A 23,975-nucleotide genomic window follows, 5' to 3' on the forward strand; every position below is an offset into this window, starting at 1 on the left:
GTGTGAACAAATTATCAGAAATGGTAAACAAACTCCCACAGTTATCTACAAGATACTATACAATAACAAGGTTTGCAAATTTTGGTTAGATTGTTTTTGCAATAAGTACATTTCCAGAATTATATTTTTAATTTCATTATGGAATTCAGAGGAGAAATCATGTGGCTTATTTTTGTATCAGTAAAAGACTGCTCTTTACAAACAATGCTGTCCAAAAAAGGGCTGACAAGATGGGCACCCATCCTCTAACAGACTAGAGATAAATTTGTATTATTTTAGGTTGCATTACCTAAATTACCCAAATTACCATTTGTTCTTATGGAACAAATTTTTCAGTCTTTCCTACATATCATGTTTAGCTTCATTCTGTAAAGAAACCTCTGGTCACATGAACTGAGTTCTTCTTTGATGAAACAAAAACAGGTTTGAAAGAGGTCTGAGATTAACAACTGAAACACATGTATTGTGGATGCCAAGGTCTCAGTGAGGTTTCACCCTATAAATCTACTCCTATAGCTCCTGTTAAATCAAAATACCAGAAGTTAATCTGTCCTGTAGATGTGCACCATAAAGATTTAGGCTTGAATGAAGATCAAACTGTAAATTTCGTAGAAAAACAACTTAGCAGAGTTATTTAGGTCACAGTGTAAAAGACAAGAAACTTCACCTTTCTTTTGTTAACTAACTGTATAGCTATTTTGGTTTCTGCAAACTCTTTCCTCATAACATCTTTTCAGACTGTGCACCAGCCTCTGCAACAAAGAGTTAACAGTCTTAAAAGTCTCACTGTTGGTTTTTCCTTGTGACAACTCATCCAGTAACAAACAGGTATGTACTTCTAAATATCCATTAAAAAAAAATAAAATTCTTCACATATAGTTATGTTCAGTAGTTTAAAATGCTTGTGATTACAATACAAACACAGACACATATGAAACTTTAAGTTAGTTTTACAGACAGCAGATTAGACCTTAAAAGTTTTTGTACAAATTGCTGGGGAAAACCAAACCAATAAGATATTTTTAAAAATAAATTAGTTTTACAAGTTTTTTGTTGTTGTTGTTTGTTTGTTTGTTTTTCCAGAAAATCAGTGCTCCTTAGTGTTTGGCTTTGTAGCTTTGTACCTTGATATAGATTTTTCATGAAGAGAAAAATCTTCCTACCACTTCCACAGCTGAGAGAGATCCTGGTTTAAGAAAATACCCTTATTCAGAAAAGCATCATCTCCACAGCTTTACATGTCTGTAAAAATTAAGGCTTCATTTATACAGTTGATGTCATTAATGATCTCATTTAATAGGGTTAAGACTTCAACAGTCTGTATTACAATATGTTCATAATAACACCATACATTTATGGAGCTTCATAAATTGTATTTAAGCAAAGTGTACCAAAATTATTCAAGCTTTACCATGATTGTTAGTATTGGTAAGATCAGTAAAAGAATCCTTTTTAAATGAACAGTCAATGGAAACCAATTTTGTTGCAATTTGTGTTAATCTAAGAAGAAAAGAGGAAAAATTGATTACATTTCTTTATGAGTTGTGTTTATAATAAATATAAGATTCAGTGAGAGTGATTTCCTCTTTGGAGTGCAGAAGCAATATTCCTTCACTTCAGCCTATAGATGCTTGAATTCATGTGAAAATGAAGTACATCACATGCACTTGATAAGAGGGTATGATTATTAATTTAAAAGTTTATAAATAAAAATTATGCTTTAGTTTGAGGTATATAATGTCCCTTGTTTGATTGTCCCATAGGGCTTTGAAATAGTGATTTATTTTCATTACACCTTTTTGACCTAAGCATAACTTTTGTCATAAATCATAGCCTGTATGGTTATACTTAGGCCAAGAAAGCTCTCTGACTTGCCCAGAGTCATACATCTGATGAGCAACAGGAACAAATTTTTGCTTGTCCATCCTGTGCTTTAAATAACATTAAATAACACTTCTTTTAATCTGGAGTTACATAACACAGGGTCAGCAGTTTACTCAAGTATATTGTCTACAGTCAAAGCCAAGTCCCTAAGCAAGAGTTTGAAATAATTTTCTGGTCAACCAGCCTCTGTAGAAGAAGTATCCTACTTATGTCTAAATGTAAGCACCTAGAGAAGCAGTCATGCTTCTCTACCAAAATTTTGATAAAGTGGTACTTTCTAAAAATGCCCTTATCAGCTTCTGTTCCATGGGATGTTTAATTGGTAAACTGGTCAAATTTATCCACACACAAACACAGACTTCTGGATCATCTCAGGATTGCCTGTTGCCCTGTGGGAACAGGGAATATGGCATACTTCTGGGGCCATACCCCACACCACAAATATCATTTATTCATCTCCTAGATATGGCAGTTACTGATTTTTGACATGTTTTGGAAGAAAGTTTGCATAGATTCATGGAGCTAAACAGGCTAGCTGGAAAGAATCTGGTTCCTGGGCTAGGATGTGATACTCTTTTACGTGGAGTGATGTCTTCTGAGGAAGGGCTTCTCTTTGCTTTCTCTTTTGCGTTTTCCATTGCACAAAGGGGCAAACTGATTGAAAGTGAAAACAAAGTGCACAGGCTTGGAACAAGTTTTATACTGAGAACTCATCTGTGTGAGCAGCTGACCATATTGTGTAAGAGTGGACCTTTCTGCTGGTTCCCTGAAGAGACCCCAGCTGCATGGTGCTTCCAGACCAGAAATCCCTCTGCTTGATGCATGGCCACCCTCTGCTCATGAGGGGATTTTGCAAGGTCCTCTCAAACTTTAACTTCATCTTCACTTCTGGGGAGGTCTGAAATGGGAAGAAAATTATTTGCTTATTCATGCAAACTCATCTCAACTTGGTGGAGATGGTGTATGGGTGTGGGGAAAAAAGACATCTGACAGAAGTTTTTGTCTGCTTGCCAGGGCCTGGTTTGTTTTTAACAGGATTAGCACACTGAGGTATGCTTCTAGTAGACAGAACAGCTGGAAAGACAAAGAGGACTGCAGAAAAGTTATTAATTTGGAGACAGCTCTTCTACCATCCCTAGACATTTCTTTATACTTGCTGCTATCAGCTTCTTAAAAACAAGAAATAGTAATTGAGGTGACATTGGGCTCAAACTGCCCTTTAAGTTCACCATTGCTTGGGCTTGAGAAGCACAGACAAATTACCATCTAGATTCATCTGGTCTAAATATTCCAAGTAAATGTCACAAATGAAAAGGAATGCCACCATGCTGATGTGAGAATATGGACTTCAGAATAATCTGGGGATTACTTCTCTAATGACTGGAGTTGTTTGAAGTAGAAGACCTCTAGAAAGATGTTTTTTAACTGTATTCAGAGCTTTGGGAACAAAATGTGCATCAGTTATTATGTCTTTCTTCAAGATGCAGTGCTGGTACTGAAGAGTAGGTACGATTTCTCAAGGTCACCCGACCATGCACACGCATAGATCAGAGAAGCACACCCAAACATCTTTCCCTGAATATTCTTTGTTCCAGAGACAGCCCTTGATCAGACACTGGGGAGCTGACAGAAGTGGTCCAGATGACTTACAGTCATGGAGAGGGGTTGTGCTGTTGTATACAGGCATTCAGGCAATCTGATCGTGAGATGCAGCTGCTGGCTGGAGGCAGCTTCATTTGGCCTGAGGGAACAGTGGGAAAGGTTAGCAATCCAGGAGTCTACACCTTACTCCTTACACCTTCTTCTACTGAGCTGAGCATGAAATACCAATTTGGGGTTATGAGAAGGATGGGCATGCTTGAGGAGTAAAAATGGAATTTGGAAAAACTTCTAGAAAGGCTTTGCAGGAAGTAATGGTGTGACTGTTTTTCCTGAGAGCAACTATCTTGTGCTAGGACTGTCTAAGACAGTCTGGAAAAATGATCCTCAATTGTTTTTCATGTGGCTATGGACAGGTCATGGCAGCTGGGGGAATGTGAAATCCATGAGCAAATTAAAGTCAAATGCAGCTGTAGCCCATCTGCCGTATGGGGCAGAGTAGTTTCTCTGGAAGAAAAAAATCAAGGTACTGGTGCAAGAAAAGCAGATTAAGTCTCCCCATAAAATGAAATTATGTATTTGAGAAGAAAGAACAAATTCAACTTCACCATCACGTTTACCATTTCTGTGATCGTGTGGTATATATATGATGTATGTATATGTAAAAGGTAACTTTATATTTTATACAGATATATGTGTGCATATGGTAAAAGTTGCAATGGACAAGTGGGAATTATTCGTTTTCACAAATACACAGAGATATAGATAGATGGTAAAATAAAATGTTTCCAAACTGTTCACTGGCTGGAAAGAAGAGGGAGAGATAGAAATAATATATCTTCTATATATGCTCTATAATATTGGGAAGTGCTCATATTGGAGTGATGAGAGTTGTATAATAAGTGACACTGATAAATAATTAAGGTTTCAGATAAAATGATAGGAATTTGGAATACATTGTTAAAGTAGTTTGGGAATCACTGAACAGTGATTATGTTCAGTTACTGGAGCCATCTGTCTGTTGAATGACAGGTCTTCTAGTAAACATAAGCTATGTTGCTAGTACAAAGCTATGTGCTAACAGTGACAGTAGGTATACTCAACAGAAATAAAGTGTATTCCTTATCAAATCATATCACTCATGGCCAAATTATCATTGCAGAGCAAAAATAGCTATTACATTTTAATATTTACATAGTAGTGATCCTTATTTATGTAATTCCTTAACATTGTTTGGATCTTGAACAATGTAAATGATGCCATGGCTATAATGAAAGTATCTTCAAACTGATGATCTACTGAAATTTTTACTTGCTGAAAAAATGGATGGATGAGCTCATCCAAAAAATAAAGCATGGAGATAATCCATAATTTTAAATATCATATATGATATAAAATATCATACATTTTGTGGTCTTTTTGTATTAATAATTCTATTTGTTTAACTCTTTCATTTGCTTTTAATAATAACAATATTCACATCCTATGTCCTGGGTTCTCATTAATGTTTATAATATTAATAAATTATTTGTAGTAAAATTATTTTGGTAAAATATGTTTGACTGTTCCTTTTCTGCACAACTGGTTTCAAAACAATTAGTAATTTTACAAAAAAAAACGTTTATCTCTAAGAATCAATCTTTTCTTGAAAAACTACAATTTCATCAGGATTTCACAAACTGTGTTCACTATGATTTTTGTCATTACTTAAACTACTGTGTGATCAATCACTGATAACACAATATTGTTTTCTCAGGTGAAAGTTGTCTTTATTTGCTGGGTCTTTCTTCTCTGCTGGCAAAATAATCCACTGTGATCTGATAAACAGTTTCCACTGTTTAATTAATTCTAATCATTAGAAAAACAAACAAACAAACAAACTACCTCAATTTGAAGTCAGATATCCATCAAAACCTTGTTTGAAGCCTGTTCGGTGAATTTTAGGAAAATGTTAGAAACAATCCTAAAGCTATTACACAGTTCTGATAAATGAATGTGACTGATTCCAGGTGCCTCTCACACTCCAGGGTCCTATATATACAACATCCAGTGGTGAGCTAGTATTTACCTGACACCAATCCCAATACTTCCCACACTGTTTTATAGTTTAATATTCTGTACATTATGGTACTGATTCTCAAGGGAAACTGAGGTACTCATGTTCCTTTTCAACTGTCTAAATTCAATATGTGAAACACCGGCAAAAATAACACACAGGTCTGATCCTAAAAGTGCTGAAAATCTGGAAATTTCTGTAGCTGGATGTGTACATCTCTCTAATATTGCTATGATGTATTGGCCCCCTTCCCTCAGCCTCTTACCTAGGCCCTCCTGGGAGTCATAAAGTAAGAGCTTGCTTGCATGAACTGCATAAATAGCCAGCTAAGCCTATGAGCCCTCTCGATACATACACTAGAGGCAGATTTTTTTTCTGTGTTTTCCCCTTGTAGCTTCAATGTTAGAATAGTCTTGTAGGATGTGGTCTGCCCTGTTTCAGAAAATGCAGTTGTGTCAGAAAGTAGAATAAGATGGATGTGTAGACGAGCAGTTCAGAAACTGAGGTGGAAGGTGGTATTGGTTCCCTCTCTGCATGAAGAAGTGTTTGTTTTACACAAAGTGAAACAGCTTAACAAGAAGACTGAGAGCTTTCTGCCTCAGAATAACTGCTGTTTGCTGATGAGGACATTCTTAAGCAGGTAGGAAGCCTGGATTAGTGTCCCTCAGGCAGATATGGGGGGGATCTTAATGCAGTGCCATTAATGCTCCAATCACTCAAGAGCTGGTCCCGAAGGATATCAAGGAATGTAAGTATCTGAGCCTAAGATATTACCTCTGAGAGGAGAAAGGACACCACCAAGAACTATGATTATTTATTTATTTATTTATTTATTTTCTGGCACGTAGGACTGAGATTATTACCTACAGATGAAGATGTTAGGTTAGAGCTCATGTGTGGTGGGACATCCCAATCTCCTTAAGTCCACCATTATTATCTTTGAATTTAATTATGACTTCCTTTTTGAATTTTCCCTCTTTTAAGAAGCCTCTTGGATTTTAAGATGTGGTTCAGATCCATCCTGCCCTGTAACCTTCAACACACTGACATTTTTTTAAAGGTCTTAAATATTCCCTCTGAAGTAAATTCTCTCACACACTACATCCTAATTATCTGTTCCAGTTCACCTCCCCTTGCTTTATTTTCCACAAAGCAGGGCTTGTATACTTGGTTAGTTTTACACCTTGTTTTCTCCAGGACCATGTTGGTTTATAGTAGGTATACCAAAACAGAAGAAGGGAATGATGGGAAGCTCCAATTTGTTATTTATTTATAAACTTGACATTACACATCATGCAAATTTAAAATCTTCAGCTTGTTCCTGTCCCAGTTAAGACCAACTTCTTCAGAGCTTTAATAGCCCTTTGCCACAGACGGCAGAAATGTGTATACTTTTAAGCTGCTGAAATATGCTTGCTTCTATCTGGCCTTCATTTTGTTTATCAGCTCATTCTACTAGAGATGAAGCAACCACCTTTAATTGGCAGTTTCAGAGGAGACATTGTGTGCAGTATTGTTTCATTTCTGATGTATGGCTGAAGTATGGGGAAGACCAGGCCAGTATGGGGACAGAACTGAAACCTCCTAAGGTACAGCCTTGTGTTTTTGGTGCCCAGCTATCCTCCATTCTTTCTTTCACTACGGTTAGCTCTACTGCATCCCTTGGTATGCAGGAGGAGTTATCAGATAAGGTGCTGCATAAGTTTCCTTAAGATAAGTGAGTAGCAATTATTTTTATCTTTGTCTGCTCATTGTTTGAAGATGCAGGAAGCAGGTGAACTGATTTAGCTACTTGGTGACCTTAGAAGCTTTTAGAAAATAGTAGTAGTTCAGGCGCTAGAAGGTCTAACCTCCAAAAGAAACAAAAATAAGTTAAGGATGGAAATACTGAAAGAATATTTGACTCTAGCAGGTTTTTCATTTTATAGTTGCAGGTATCAAAAGTGCTAACTTAGCAAACTGCCATAAATTAGTTTCTATAAATTGACCTTTCTTTTGGACTTTGCCAGAAGGCTTGATTCATTAAAGATGATTGAGTGATTAGAGATATTTTGTTGGAAATTATTATAGGAGTGCAAAGAATTCATGGCAGAATGAGTCATAACATTAAAAATGATCCCTAGTAGCTCTGAAGAGATGAAATTGACTCAGATTTCAGCTCAAGTCTGCTGATCCATATACAGAAAAGTGTGTATTTAACACTGCTGTACTGGAAGGACTAGAAACTTCTTGTAAGATTTTTTTCCTGTGTAAGTCTGAGGATATTTTTGATGCCCAAATTATTTTGTCTCATTACTTTAAGTTTTGAATCTGGGAGTTTGCTGTAAATAAAGCGGAATGCCTTGTACTTTCTTCCATCATTAGATTTAAAGATTGCTCTACAAGAATGATTCCTTTTAAGCTTTCATAAACAATCGCTGTAGCATATCACTTTAAAAATACCTAAGCATTCTGTTATATCACTGCATGTGGCTCCATGCTCTTATTAAATCAAGTGTGACATCTTGTGCTGCTTCCACCTTAGAGACACAGGAGACAGTGCTCTGAAATTGTCAAGGGACATGAGAATATGGCCGTTATATTTTATACAAGATGTTAAATGATTAATATTTGTAAATTAATGCATTTAAATTATATGTGCATGAGACAGTCCAAGCCTTGCAAATATACATGAGAGTCTCAATTGAAAAAAAATGTACCTGACAACTTCTCTTTTCCTATTGGAGTCTATCTGGGCTGGTCAAGTGCAAAAGAAATAGTGGCATGTAAGAGTTATAATATACAAAGTAGAGTATTTCTGGGCAATTATATCATACCTAAGAAGGTGTTGCAAGGCACAAGGCTGAAAGGGCAAATGACTTTACCCACTAGAGAAATGTAATAATTCCCTAGAAATGCCTGGAGTATATTATTACTGTTATGAAATAGAATTCATGAATAGAAAGGAGGAAAATGGTGAGGAGGGGGACAACCCTATTCATACATGTACCAGCTAGTATTAAAGTGGGTATGACATCAGTCACAGCCAATCAAACAGGCTCAGTAATGTCCAAAGCACTAAAGACATTTCATAATTAAGTAATGAGACATGACAGGGCATGAATTGTGTTGTATTAATTCTCGCTGAGTGTGTTGTTGTACGGCAAGAGAACGAAGGCTGGGTGCCATTGGTCCAGCCAAGTGTGAATTAATCCTTTCCCTTTCTCACAATGGAACCTTTTATTGTGGTTTTATAAAATGTTAATTTTTAAAATATTTATATTGTTAATTAAGTGATGAGTTTCTAAGCCTTGATGGCCATCAGCACAATTCCTTCCATAATTCTGAGCACTGAATTCTGCTAGCCTCTACTCCCTACTCAGATACTCAGTCAAACCAGCTGTTTCCTATTGTCCGTTTGCTAATGTATTCTAATATTCTTCCTCTTAATGCCTACTCTCATATCTGCATTAATTTGCATATAAGAAGCATCTAGTTATGCCAGTAATGGTTAGTGAAGTCCTTTGAGCATATAAAGTGCTATGGAAGTGCTAAATATGGCTTTTGTTTACTATTCAAAGAAAACACTAATGTAGTGGGGGGTATTGTGCTTGTCCCTTGTCAGTCAGGACTTTGTTTTGTACACTGTGTTTGGGAGCACTGTTTTTAAAAACTAAAAATAAAGCTTTGGGGTTTTGTGCCTTACAAAACTAGGCCATCCATTTTTCTTTGTTAATAAGTGACTCCCAGTCAGAACCCACTTACTTAAAATATCACTTTTCTATACTATTCTGTATATTACTCCACAGTACTCTGCAATTTAGTATCAATCATTTTCTCCGATTGTTGATCTGAGACAGGTTCACTGACCTAGAGATGGTGTTTTACACCTCCAGAGTAAAGCCTTTGGCTTTGATTTCAACAGGAGCAGATCCAAGAAGGATGTGGGGAAAGGCTTGAAAACACTACAGATGCTAGGGATTCAAGGATATTTTTGAGCCATTTCAATGCAGGTTGTAATTGTCCTTCATCTATAGTTTTGCAGGTAGGTTGTTCCTGTAGGTTCATCATACTTAGCTTTAGGTCATTTGACTGCTTACTTCTAGGGAAAATGCACCTGGGTATCTGTCTGTGATTATTGTTCTGTCCTTACAGCTAGAAATGCTCATCAGCATATAAAAGTCCATGGATGATTCTGTGACATTCAGGGATGGGGCAGGATGGGCTTGTCTTGTCACTGTGACCTACCAAAGGACAATGACACCAACTGTCAGAGCCAGAGGTTACTGAGTGAGAAAAACTGAAACTTCCCTTCTGCAAAGAAATTGCAAAGATGAGTGCCAAGATGTTTATTTTTTAGATCTATAAAAAGGTAAAAGTGTCTGGCCAGTATCTCTGGCACAAGCATGAAAATCCAGCACTGGGAAATAGACACAGATGACATGCTTTTCTTCCTGTAATATTGGTTGTTTAATTTCATAAACAAAGATATGAAAAAGTTTCCTGAGTGAACATTAAGCAAACGTATACTATCTCAAAATGTTACTAGTAATCACACTTATACCTGTCATTAATTCTCCAAGACCTTCATATATTTAAGTTGTCTCTGATAGTCTCTCACTGCAGGAGAGAGAAATTATTTCATAGCATATAGTAACCCAAATGCATATTTGAAACTGGAAACAAGAGGTATTTCCCATATTCAAAATTGCCAGTGTAATTACATATAGAAAATAATAATAATTACCTGGACTGGAATTGTTATTGACATCATTACAGGATTTGAGCGAGGCCATTCATCAATGATATTCCTGCAAAGAGGAGAAGAAATATCATTCTTATTGTATATTACAATCACATACTTGACATTAAGTACTTGGTTCCTAACATTTTATAAATTTAGACTTATCTGTAGCTTAAAAAATGTTTTCTTTTTCACCCAGACACCTTGTAAATTTGTTTTCAAATAAAGACATTATTCAAATTTGACAAGTGCCTCCTGACTGGTGTTCAGAGCTGTCCTTGTAGCAAGGAACATATTGCTGTTCAGGTAGATTCTTAGTGGTACATCACATTGAAAATTATATGTTGCAGTCTTTGTGAACTCTATATTCAGCCCAGAATGGATGTATATTATAAACATTTTAATACATTCTAAAACTATTTCCAAATCCTGGGAAAAAAAAATCATAAAAGATGAAAAGGGACTGGGGCAGCAGGCAGTGGCACTCTACACAATTTTTAATATATGAATTGGCATATATTGAAATAGGCTAATTTATTACATTATTTTTTTGAGTAGCTCTTCTCAGCCCAGCATGTTGCAAGACCTGCCTTCACCCAGTCACAAGGGCAAGAAAGATGTCACCAGAGAGAAGTTTTGTCTGAAAGCAGGGAGTCAGGAATCAAGACAGTGGGAATTTTTGTTAAAAAGAAGCAAAATATGTCTTTGCAATATTTGGGAGCATCTGGATGGTACCTGGCTGTCTACCTCTCTGCCATGCTTTTTTAGTATGCTTTTTGTGACTAAGTTGAAGACTTGAGCACACTGCAAATGTTGGGTCATTGTAGCCCATACCATTTACCCTTCTGGGTAAGAAAAGCCATGCTGGTGCCTTGGAATCCAAAACAGTGAACACAATTTTTATTTTAATTACTGAAATTATTTCATACATGTCATAAAGAAACCTTTTAATAATGTACATGCAAATTAGTTTAAAAGATAAATTAGCGTAAAATATAATTTTATTTTATTTTTATTTAGATATTTGTAGTTATGCATGAGCCAACAAGTAGTTCCAGACTGATATTGTATATACTGTGGTTTGCTCTATGGGCTTCACAATCTTTCACACTTACCTCGGTTTTCAGCAGATTTTCTGGAAAGGCATAAATGACTGTTAAGGAAAAAATACTATTTGTTCTTGTGTTGGTAGATTGGTACAAAGGTCATTGGTTATCCAAGTGCTGAAACCAATATCTGGTTTGATTTACTATAAAGTATCTGATAATATATATATATTAATCCATGGAAGTGCCACCTTAGAAATATATATATATATATTTTCTGTTCAAATTCTTATTTAGCAAAGCAAAAAGTAATTTTTTTTGCCCCTCCTTAATGAATTACTTTCCAAATCTCACAGCTAAGTCCACTGTATGGGTATACATGGGCATTTAGTGCCATTTGAAACGCTGTTGGTTTCAGCTTTGAATCCTAAAGAGTAATTCAAATGCCTAAACGTAGGTGACTAATACCATTTAGTTGCCTTAGGATATCTTGCCTGGCATCTAGCTGCTGCTTCAGAAGGGCTCCAGTCACCCACAGATCTTGTGTTATGTCTGCCAGCCTTGTGTGGATGCTGTGAATATCCCAGGATGTTTTAATTGTTCTAAATGGCTATGCTCAGGCACCTGCATCGCTCCTCCTCATGTTCCCTGCACACAACAAGCATTCCTGGAGCAAGAAGCACTGTTTTATGTTCATATTTCTGTATTTCTGAAAGCCCCATGTAGGGGCAATCCATGACTATTCAGGAGCCTTTGACAGCCCCCTTTCTTGCCATGAATATTTACATCAGTCTACCTACCATACAATAATGTAAGAAGTCTCATATTCTCATTTCTTAAACAATCAAAACATACTTGTAGATTAATTTTAATGCACATATTTTTTCCATTTGAATACATCGTGATTAAAAGTTCATGACCTTGATTATATTATGCAATTTGAGAAATCACCAACAATGTCCATGGTGATTAAATATTCCACTTTGTAATTATTTTGTAACTTTTGTTCTGCTCTTTGCTCACTCCAAAAATTATCATAAAATTTTGAAAGATGTCCTCAGTGCAGAATATGTCCATAAAATATTAAATATTCAATTTTCCTCTATCATGGCTTGAAAAATTCATAATTACATGATGATCCACATAATAACTCATTCTGAAAAGTCATATATGGCACTCCCCCTGTGACTGAGTTAATAATTTACTGCTGTGTGGGATTTTCACTCTGCACTGTTAGTCTTGGGAACATTTATTAAGCAAATGTTCATTTGCAAAGATCAGAATGTGAATGAAGAGGGTAAGAATTTAATGAGGAGTGACAGACAGGTGAACTGATTCCATATAGTTCTTTACTACAGGAGAAAGCAGATAGCTTTATCTTTCATAGCCTCGATAGACACATGAAATGAAATATAGAAGACAAGGGGCAAAAGGGATAGAAAGGTACTTTCCTAGAAGGGCCAATGGAAGGATAAATCAGAGGAACTCATGAACATGATTCAGACCAGTTGAAATAGCTGTTATATTCTGTACCTTTAGACTTGTATAGCAGTGATATTCAGCCTTTTTATTTTTAAAATCTTTGCTCCTTTTTTAATAGAGTACTTCCAGCATTAAAGAAAAACATCAAGTCCAGAAGTACATTGGCTTATCTGATAACAGTGTACGCTTAGAGAAAGAAGTGATTTTTTAAAATCATTTTCACATAAAACAAACAAACAAACAAACAAACAAACACTTTCAAATTATGTAATGCAGAAACTTGTATTGCAACTCTATCAGCATATTTTTAGTAAATAATGGAAATGTTTGATACATACTAACCATGTAACTTCTTCATATGATTTTTGGGTATCATCTAATCAAACTTAAGTTCAATAATATTGATACTGTTTTTCTTTGTAAAAGAAATCCAGGAACAAACAAAATGCAAAATGAAGATTTTATAATTGATTCAGAGTTCAGTTTTGCAATATATTCAGCATGTTGTTCCTGATACAGCAAAAAGCTAACACACTTATTCAAAACTTATCAACTAATCTTTTGCTTAAAGGTAGGTGAGTACATACTTTGGTGTTTTACTGCCTACATGTAATTAAACATATCATTACTTCAGCAAGACTAAACAAATCTTTCTCAATCAAGTGCCACTGGAATGTGCAGGGATACAGCACACAGTTATACTTTCCAATTATATATAAATATATGGTAGCAAATATTAGAATTTATACCTCATACACAAAAACCTTGTTGGCTCATATGTTCTAAGTGAAAATGAGCAAAACCAGAATTTCCAATTGTTTTATTTTATGAACATATTTTGAGTCTAATATAGATGTTTTTCAGTGGATTTTTTCTCCATGAAAATGTACTTTAAAAATAATTTTTGGGGGCCTCCAGTGCTCTGAAATATCCTTTCTGAAAAGTGCAACATTTAATTCTGAATTACTGTTTGGATGTATTATGTTTCTATTCTTTAATTTATTTTTTTTTTCTATATATATATGTTTCTATCAAATTTTCTGCATACATATATATATTTATTGAAGATAACTACATATGTTTGTTTTATCACTTAATTTGGGCACAGTTTATAATTTTCCAAGGGTAATCCATGGCTGTATTGAAAATGAGACAGAGACTTTGGCCTGAGTTTCTGATGGGAAGTCCCAGCTTCCATCATTTATTAGTGGACAGTTACGTGACAAACTTACAGAAACAGAAAAGCTTAGCTTTAGCTTAGTCATTCACTATGCTATGAGTCCCACTTATCCTTAAAACATGTAGGTAATTTAAAGAGAAATTTTAAAATGTCTATTTCTCTCAATTGGGTAGGCAAGGAGCTGAGAGTTATAAGCTCTGGTGTAGACATCTGTGTTGTTTAAATCAATATGGGGCCAAATGAGTCCAGTCTCAGTTACCAAAGCACAGAAAATAGGAGAGTTTGAATAGTAGCTCAGAGAAAGAGTTTGTGAAATATACATCCTTTATTTCCCCTTCAAAGTTACATGAGAATGTAATGAAGATGACAGGGGTAGCAGTAAAGAAGACTGGGAGAAGGAATGCAAATGGATGTCAAATCTGGCAGAGATAAGAGTAACAACTTCATGGTAATTACTTACATGTAATGTTTGAAAAAATCAAAAGATTTCAAAAGAAAGACAACCTTTGCAGACTCCTGATGCACATGGGTGTATGGAGGCGGACACAAAATTAGAAATATGTAGGCATTTGAGTACAAGGACAAAACAAAGTTGAAGTCCTCCAGCTGAGGAAACGGTAAAACTCAGCTGGACAGTTTAGACAGGAGCACTTGATGAAAAGGAAGAAGACAAGAGTAACTAGATCCACAAGACAAAGAAACAGTGAATGTAGCTTTTGCCCTTTACATTAAAATATTGCCAGATTCTTCTTGGGGTGGACCACTAACTGATTTAACATGCTGGAGAAGATGATCTGGTGTGAAATGGAAGGAAAGGGGTTCTTCACTATCTTTCTTCCTGTCCTAAAACACAGGACAAAGATATTGTAAGACAATAAAACTAGGGTCCTTGGACACTGAAATTAAGCAGACAGGATTCAGAGGCCTTCAGAAACAGTTGCCTTAATACTTTGTTGCATAAAGGATGCAGGAATGTTCTTGAAGAGGACGGATAAATTTAATGTATGAAATAAGGATGCAAGTTAGGTGAACATATCAGGCAGCTGGGATCCTACTCTTTGTTTAAAAAGCTGTGTTTTTTGAGAAAGAAATGAAATTACAGAGCAAGAAAGCAGTGAAACAATATGGTAAAAATGAACCACTGGGAAATTAGGAGTAATGGAAACATGAAGGTAACTATCAAAATAAAAGTATTCACTGTTCAGTAAATGAAGAAAGAATAGACAAATGGTTAAGAAATAGTATAGGTCACTGGCGCTACAGACAGAGATCAGATGAATGATCATTAATTAAATTAAGTTAAAATCTTAGTAGAAAAAAAATGGAATAATCCCAAGCTGATATGGTTCTGGGAATTTGTTACAGGTTTTCATAAATTTGATTTGGATATAATTTTATTAGAGGCAGAAGTTCTGCTACTGTTTGTATCAGTATCAGAAGGTTGGAATTCTCCAATTTACAGAAAAGAAATATATAAAAATGGTAGGTCCAGCCATGATTGTTAAAATATGGTGGCCATCCAGCAAATGGTGCCCAAACCTATTCAGAGGTGATGTTGTTTAAAACTTGTTTTTAGTGAGTTTGAGGATATTGTGGAAAAAATGTTTTTTAGAAAATATACTGTGGTGAACAAAGCATATTTAATATCTCTGGACTTCAGAAAAGCACTTCATACAACACAGCATGTTCTTATATCAGCTGAAAAAGATGGCAATTAAGACAAGAATTTAAAGGTGGGTATAAAAATTACTTAAGTTGCCTTGATATAGAACCCTGTGTTCTCTGCAAGTTATTCCATTTTTCTTTCAAGGATCAGCTTGGAAGGATCTTATTTAACAAAAGGATTATGGACAAAGTTTGTTTATAACAAAATTTCAATTCAAGGAGCTGGGATATCATAAAGGGAGAATGAGGTGGCATTAAGAACTGGAGAAAAAAATCAGATTAAATTTAGTAACACACAATCAAGATACATAAAGAGATGTTTTGTTGTTGTTGTTTGTTTGTTTGTTTTTTATCATCTATTGGTTAAATATGACAAAGATGGGAAAGACCTACTCTCTGATTGCAAGAAAAACTCAACTGACCAAAGAGAGATATATGCTATTACAGTCAATTGGGAGGAATAGGCAACACTTTTATGGTATAGTCCATGTCATGCTGAAATAGATATTTGGCCAGATTAGTAATTCCTTAGTGTCTTTTTCTCTAAATTAAGAAATAAAGAAACCCCAGGTTGACTACTTTGATATAACTCTGTGAGATGAATTTCATCTGATGAAACTATGAGCCTTAAAGGTGTGACCATGAAAAAGAGAAATTCAGTCCTTTTGGTGTGTCTGTTTTGATATTACTCAGTAAAGATAACAGTGTTAATACCTTTGTAAAGGCAGGAAAATGCTTGCCTGCAATAGCCTTGACTGATTTGATTATTTATTTTCCAGAAAGAGTAAGTTCACACTGGAAAAGGTGTAGTAAAATGTTACTATGACAGACAAAGGAATGGAGAGTCTGCTTTATATTAATTTTAGGGCTAAGCATCAGAGGCTGACAAACACTTTTGAAATGGAAACGTGATGTTTATCAAATAGTACCATTAGCATCATTTCAACAAAGAAAAAGTGAATGGGAAAGGAGTTGAGAATGTCAGCCCTGTCTGGGAGTGGTGTAGTGGGTTTACGTGGCATGATTCTGGTAACGGGGGAGCCCTAGGTGTGACTTTTGCAAGAAGAATCCAGAAGCTGCCCCATGTTAGATAAGGGCCCCACCACTGTCCAGAGCTGGGCCAGTAAGTAATGTTGTTTGCAGCTCTGTGAGAGCATATTTAAGAAAGGGGAAAACAAAAACAAACAAACAAACAAACAAAAACAACCAAACAAACAAAAACAACAACAACAACAACAACAACAACAAAAAAACACAGCTGCTGGAAACAGCAGCTGGAGGAGTGAGAGGAGTGAGAAACAGCCTTGCAGTTGACAAGGTCAGTGAAGAAGGAGTTGGCGGAGGTGCTCCTAGTGCTGGAGCAGAAGTTCCTCTGCTGCCTGTGGTGAGGACCATGGTGAAACAGGCTGTCCACCTGTAGCCCATGGAGTACCATGGTGGAGCAGTGTTACGCACTGCAGCCTGTCAAGGAGACCAAAGTGGAGCAGGTGGACCTGTGCTGACAGAGGCTGTGGCCTGTGGAGGAACCCCACTGGCGCAGGACCCAGGACAGACCTTTAGCCTGTGGAGAGGAGCCTGTGCAAGAGCAGGTGACCTGGCAGGAACTGCTGCCATGGGGGAACCAGGTTGGAGAAGTGTGCTCCTGATGGACAGATCCCATGGCACAGACCCATATGGGAGCAGTTCTTGAAGAGATGCTGCCTGTGGGCAGCCCCCGCAGGATCAGTTCAGGAAGGACAGCATCCCATGGGAGGGAACCCATGTGAAGCAGGGGCAGAGAGTTACCGTGAAGGAGCCCCCATTTCCTGATCTCCTGCACTGCTTGGGGGGAGGAGGTGGAAGAGAGTGGATGGGGAGAAGGTGTTTTTGGTTTATTTTTTTTTTGTTTCCCAGTTCTCTAGCTTGTTAGTAATAGGCAATAAATCTTACTGTCTCCCTAATCTGAGTCTGTTTTGCCCATCACAATAATTGTTGAGTGATTTCTCCCCATCCTTATCTCAACCCTTGAGCCCTTATCATCATATTTTCCCCCTTTTTCTCTTTGAGGAGGGAGAGCTGAGGTGGATCTTGCCTGCCCACCCAAGTAAAACCAACACAGGTGGAAAAATTTCTTCCCCTATCCTCCTATGTGAGGTACTGATGAAAAGTGACATGGTAATGACAATTCCTTCATCTTCTTCACAGGTCCCACTCTCACTATACTTATTCAGCTTACTATACTGTACTTATATATTAAGAGCAACAATACTTTTTGCTTGAAGACCTGTATTACTTCCCAGCCAGGGGATCCTAACCTCTCCTATTCTGAAGTCCCTAACATGATGAGAGAAAAAAAACCTAAACTGCATTTGTAATTTCATTTCATACAGGTGGGAAAGAATAACACATTCAGGAAGATACAAGTATATGGCTGCCCTGCAAAATAATAGTGGGTAGAAGATATAAAAAGGGATAGTTTGATGTCACACATACCTAATAATGGGACTCATTGACCCAGGAATTCTAATCCAACTCCATTTCTTAATTATTTATTTTAAAATTTACTCTTACATGTATAGATTTCTGAATGTCACTGAGACAGAAAAGGTTGTTGTAAGGACCTTGGATTAAAGGAAACCAACAGGATTTGTAAAGTGTAAATTAAATGCCTGGTGGGTATACATTTAAAAAAGCTGGTTAAATTTTATGTAACCTTATTTGAAGATGTTTAACTGAATTGCTTAAAGAGGCTTTTCCAGACATAAACTTTTCTCCAGCATGTCCCTTTTCTTCAACTGTTTGCATCTACAAAAAAAGATTAAATCCAGGTGTGTTTCGTGGTTTGCATTTTCTGAAATAATTTTAATTATTTGCTTTAGATATATTTTAGATGTAACCTTACTGAAAGAAGATTGCTTTTCTTGGGCACCATTTAGGAATGGGAGAAAATAAAAAGATCAGTTCAGTCCTGGCACTTTGTCATAGGTACTCTGTGTGAGGTATGCCAAGCATTCAGTCTTCTTTCTTCCATGTTATGGGACTATGGAAGTCATAATAATTAATAATTATTAATAATAATTAATAATAATTATCAAGCCAACCATGGTTTTTGCAACCTCACTTCTGCTATGAGAATAATGTTCAGAATAGCCAGGCATCCTGTCTTCAGAATCATAAGAATTGTCTTATGGTATGATTCAATCTTTTGCCACAAGGTCTGAGATTCAGCTCTAGATTAAGACACCTGAGTTTACGTGTCTATGTGAAGGTGTCTGCAGAGAGGTAAGTATCTAGCTCCTATTACAGTCAAATGAGATCTAGAGATTCAGTCAGTTGCCTGAACACAGCTTTTTACAGATGGGACAGTTTATGAGGAAGGTCTATGGCAGGTTTATAATCTTCAGGAGTAACAGCTGAAGACCATGCCTTGGGGCATTTCACATCACTGCCTTCTGCCCTCTGCCCTGTATAAGGGCAGAAGAATTAACTCCCAGGACAATATGGTCAGTGGAGATTGCAAGATTGTTCAACCCACTCTGAAGTAGCTTTGCACACTCTCTTCCCAGTCTTCATGGAGTTAGATCTCCATGCTTAGCTCACATATTATCATCCTCATCCAAACTCCTAAATTCGGAGGTCTTAATTTCAGCTCAATTTCTGACCCTTCAGGGGGATACAGTTGTTTCAATACAAGTGTCTAATCAGCAGTGTTTCAAACTGGACTCTGCATAAGGTACCCCAGTATATCTTATCTAGACTCCAGCTTCCACTCAACAAGTGAACAGTGTCTTCTATAAGTTCTGTATCAGGTTTACAGTCTCCTTGCAGGTAGCTCTAGGTTCAAAATTTAAGGTTGTATGGAGTAGCAAGCAATAGCTATATTTAGAAAATTAAGTCAAACCCCAAGTGTTTCTCAGTGGGTATTTCAGAGAAAAGAGTAAAAAATATCCTTGGAAGAGAGATTAACTTGAATGCCAGGTGTCATAAACTGTGAAAATAAGGACTTTTTCAAACATTTTCAGATTTTTTGTTTGTTTGTTTGATTTACATTAAAATGAAGTATTACAAATTTCCAATAATTTTCAATATTGAGTGTTTTATTCTAGATCATGACTTGATAGTGCACTGTCATAAACCACTGCAGGTTTTGTGTTTTGCCTGTAAAAAATATTTGCTCAAAAGAACTATAAAATGTTCTTTTCAAAAGGTTGTCTCATTATGCCATTCATGTATTCATGTAGTAAAAAAGAACAGCAACTGGTCAGATCTCCCTAGAAGGGACAAAACCACTTCAGTTGTTTCTATTCCATCTTATAAATGGCTTAGCACAAAGAGTCCCTGCCAGAACTTAGTGCTGTGGGCTTTTTGCATCTTCTAGTGGATGTTCCCTTGGGGTGAGAGCTCAAAACATCACTACTGAGCTTTAAATTCCACTGGGGCCAAAGATAAAAGTAAAATGTCACAATTAACATTTGACAACTCTAATTCTTTTCTAAATGTTAGGAAAATCTGGGAGAAGCAGGAAAGAGTGAATCATGTCTGCTTTTGTTTGTTTGTTTGTTTGTTTGTTTATGTGTTTATTTATTTATTTATTTATTTATTTATACCATAGCATTTTACAGTGACACATATGGAAGTTTTGGTTGTATGTTTTGTAGATATGAGTATCTGGAACTTGGACATAAGAATGAAATCATCATAACTCACTAGAATTAAAAAGCCACCGCTGTTAATAGAGTAATAAGAACAATAAACTATGTAGTATAGTTAGGCTTTAAATGTTTATAAGATAGATAGTGAAAATCTTTTAGTATAAGCTGATCTTACATTAGTGAAGCCACAATGAACTTTGCAAGATATTTGTCAAGTTAGTCCCTAACAATGATGATTCCTATGACGCTATAACAATAAACAACAGATAGGTTTATTATTGATATTGTAAAGTACCTAATCAATGGATTTAGTTTACAAACACATGTGAAAGTTACATAGCTGAGAGAAAAATATACCTAGGGAGCAGACAAGATTATTCATTCAGAAACTCCCTATGACCTCTGCTCTGTAGTTTTTTTCTATCATACTGGATAAGGAAAATATTATCACTATGGATCGTGCTAAGCATTTTAAAAATGTATTTGTGGATTAGTAGTAAAGGGTGGTAGAGGTGGTGGAGATGTATCTTTTCCTTTCTCAGATGCAGATGCAGTGTCACAATAGTTTCATGAAGATCTTTAACAATTATCATTAGACTATTTAGACCAGTAAATTTTTAGACCAGTATACTAAGGGACAATCGGCCTATCTTTTTCACCACTTCAATCAAACAAGCTACAGGTCATATGATTTAAAATTACAACCCACTTTCGAGCTTATCGCACACTTTATCTATACAATGATTAGAATAAAATCATCACTGAGATTCTAAATTTCCTTGGGAAAAAAAAAAAAAAATCTAAATAAAAGGGCAAAAAAAATGAAGGAGCTCAAAAGTTATTTCGACCACATGGACATAATTAATGAAGAAATTGCATTCAGATGTTTCAAATCTTTTCAATCACCTAATAAAAATATTCATGACATGATGAAAATCTGACAGTTGGTTCTGAAGTACAGTAGAGAAACTCTTCAAATTAGGTTGCACTAAATGACTGTCTGACAACATAAATCTTGTTTTCCTTTGATCTTTTGATAATGTCAACACATACTTTTGAGCAGTCTGGCAAGAAACATATGGAAGATCCTCTCTTGCCAAAATCAATAACATCTGTCTCCATACCTGAGAGACAGAAATGGTAGCTAATAACAGAAACATGCTCACTGGAGTCTGGAGGAACACTTGTTTGTGCCTAGTTCAGTATAGCAGAATGACTGCTGAAGAATGATTCAGCCCAGTAAAACTCTTACATCTAGCACTGTCACAGTTGGTTTCTGTATCTGCCAAATCCAGTAAAGGTTGATTATGCAAGTCAGACCTGCCTGAGGGCTCGTCTATCTTGAACATTCAAATTTCCAAAACAATTTTATTGCTTTCTTTCATGAATAAGTATTTGTGCTGTATTATTTCAGTTTCAGTCATTCCTTCATTCTTCATCTCCTTTTTGGTTTGTAACATCTCTTTGGTGCATGCAGAGTCAAACATATCCTAATGAGTCATGAGTTAAATCTATGCATTTAATATATGAAGGATAAGTTGTATTGTTTCCTTTTTGTAAGTAGAACTTTTTTTCTGAGTTAAGCATGGAATAAATCTTGGGAGAGGGAGGATACAAGGTCTGTCTTTTTAGTTTTTTTTTAGCAATTTGTATGTCCTATTTGGGTTAAAAGCTATAAGTGGGGCTCAGTTAGGTTACCATTTTGGAAAATAAAGAATGATAGATAGAAAATGCCACCTAATTATGAATAACATAAAATAAAACCCAACAGCTATCAAACACCTGAAAACTCTTGTGCATGTTTATTAAGAAGTAGCATGTAAGTATGTGATCACTTGCTACCTTTTCCAAGAAGCCCAGACTCATTTTGTGCATAGTGTGATAGTGCTCAGGCAATGAAGAGTCTTTAGTAATTTTTCTTCTCTTTATGTCATATCCACTGCTCAGAAGATAGAATTCTCAATTTCCTTGTGGATTTTCTTATGCTGTTCATTCCTACATGGTAGCATACTTTGAAATATGTATTTGTAATTTTCCTCTGAATGGAAGGACATATTAAAATGGAACACCTAATTAAAGTATCCAGTAATGTGAGATGCATAAGACCCGCTGTTACCTTTACTCATTTTGTTACATTCTATTTTCCAAGCACAGTGAAAACTGGTTGTATTTGTGACCAGTCAGCTATTATACAGATGTTATACAGACTTCTCCTTCCCTTACTCTTTCACCTTCTTCATTTTCTTCAGATTGTCACCCAGTCGTTGGTGTCAGTTTCTCTTGTCTCTTCCTCAGTTTCTCATACCTGTAGCTTTTCCTACCCAGGTGCGCCTCTTCATATTACAGAATCATAGAATCATTCAGGTTGGAAAAGACCTCTAAGATCATCTAGTCCAACCTTTAACCTAATACTAAAGTCCACCACTGAACCATGCTACTAAATCTGCACATTTCCATGCTACTAAATCTGCACATTTCTTGAAGACCTCCAGGGACAGTAACTCAACCACTTTCCTGGGCAGCATATTCCAATGCCCAACAACCCTTTCAGTAAAGAAATTTCTCCTTATATCTAACCTAAAGCTCCCCTGGTGCACTTTGAGGCCATTTTCCCTCATCTATCACTTGGTGACTGGCAAGTTCTAAGTTGCTCTACAACATTCGTTGTTCTTGTTCTCATTCTACCTGATTTGCCAATATTCATTCTGCCTCCAGCTCTTGATCAACCTGTTTACCCACCTCACGTTTTTTCACCACTGCAGTTTTCACTAACTGTTCAAGATGTCTTGCCTGAACAAAATATCTTGTCTTCAGCCATCCAGCTCTTAAGTCAATTTGCTAATTAAATCCTTATAGCTCTTGATTTCTTCTTTTGGCTTAGACTAATAGAGTTTGCTGTTCTACTAGGAGCTTCTCAAACAAAATCCAAAGAAATCTAAGCTGGTAATTCCTACTGCAGCTTTCCAAAAGTTCATAAAATGCCCAGATGTGAATAAATGTTCACAGAGAACACTAAAGACTCCTTAACACTACCTAATAACATATCTTTATTAGCTTTGCTCTTAAAAATGGTTAAAACATTCATCACAAAACAAAACAAAATCTTACTCTGTGGCTTTCACTACTTGTGAACACATTTAGTCTGAACAATTAGATGCTGGCAAATTTTGTACTAACGAAGACTGAATTTTTGCAAGAAATGTGAAATCACTTTCCCATTTTAAAAGTGACTGTTTCTCACTACAGTGACTAAACATGAATAAATAAATAAATAAAATAAGTAAATAAATAGATAAATAAGCTGTGCTCACTTCTACAAGTGTGAACAGTCTCTTTGGCCATAGAATTGCAATACAGGAACAACACAGCAAGAAAAATTGTAGCCTTTATGTGCTATAAAGCTAACTTCCAGGGGGACTGAAACAAAATCCCTCACAATGCATCACATTTGTACACCACAAAACTATTTGCAAGAAAACTGCTCCCAGAACATGTTATTGGAGACTCCCTACCCATTTTTGTTCTTGCAGACAACCCATCTTCATATTCCTGGAGTGGCTGAGGCAGACTTTCTGCAGAGAACAGCCTGATTCACCTCCCAAAAATAACTGTGATATATTTTTTGATCTTCAAAGAAGGGAGGGGTTCTGTAAAATAAAAATAAAGAAAGAAAGAAAGAAAGAAAGAAAGAAAGAAAGAAAGAAAGAAA

The 23,975-nt window shown here is 36.1% G+C and overlaps 1 long non-coding RNA gene across 8 annotated transcripts in view; it reads right to left on the minus strand.

Moving 5' to 3' along the window:
• The window catches only part of LOC118163342, a 198,272-nt gene that overhangs the window by 36,023 nt on the left and 138,274 nt on the right, over positions 1-23,975 (minus strand). For 7 of the 8 annotated variants that reach the window (XR_004749004.1, XR_004748999.1, XR_004749010.1 and 4 more), the window contains one exon: positions 10,266-10,329. This is a non-coding gene — a long non-coding RNA (uncharacterized LOC118163342). Of the gene's footprint in view, positions 1-10,265; positions 10,330-23,778; positions 23,914-23,975 lie in introns of all 8 variants that reach the window. The other variant, XR_004749009.1, reaches the window with a different exon arrangement.

This window comes from Oxyura jamaicensis, chromosome 1 (assembly GCF_011077185.1).
Source record: "Oxyura jamaicensis isolate SHBP4307 breed ruddy duck chromosome 1, BPBGC_Ojam_1.0, whole genome shotgun sequence".
Taxonomy (NCBI): domain Eukaryota; kingdom Metazoa; phylum Chordata; class Aves; order Anseriformes; family Anatidae; genus Oxyura; species Oxyura jamaicensis.